Source organism: Etheostoma cragini, chromosome 8, assembly GCF_013103735.1.
Source record: "Etheostoma cragini isolate CJK2018 chromosome 8, CSU_Ecrag_1.0, whole genome shotgun sequence".
Classification (NCBI taxonomy): Eukaryota; Metazoa; Chordata; class Actinopteri; order Perciformes; family Percidae; genus Etheostoma; species Etheostoma cragini.
In genome coordinates, this window is record NC_048414.1 from 261519 (window position 1) to 261769 (window position 251).

Below are 251 nucleotides of genomic sequence, written 5' to 3' on the forward strand. Positions count from 1 at the left end.
TGCATGGACTAGTTTTTCTGCATCATTTTTAGACAGGATATTCCTGATTTTTGCAATATTACGTAAGTGAAAAAAGGACATGTCCTGATCAAAGATAACTCCAAGATTCCTCACAGTGGTGCTGGAGGCCAGGGTGGTGCTGGAGACCAGGGTGGTGCTGGAGCCCAGGGTGTTGCTGGAGGCCAGGGTGATGCTGGAGGCCAGGGTGGTGCTGGAGGCCAGGGTGGTGCTGGAGGCCAGGGTGATGCTGG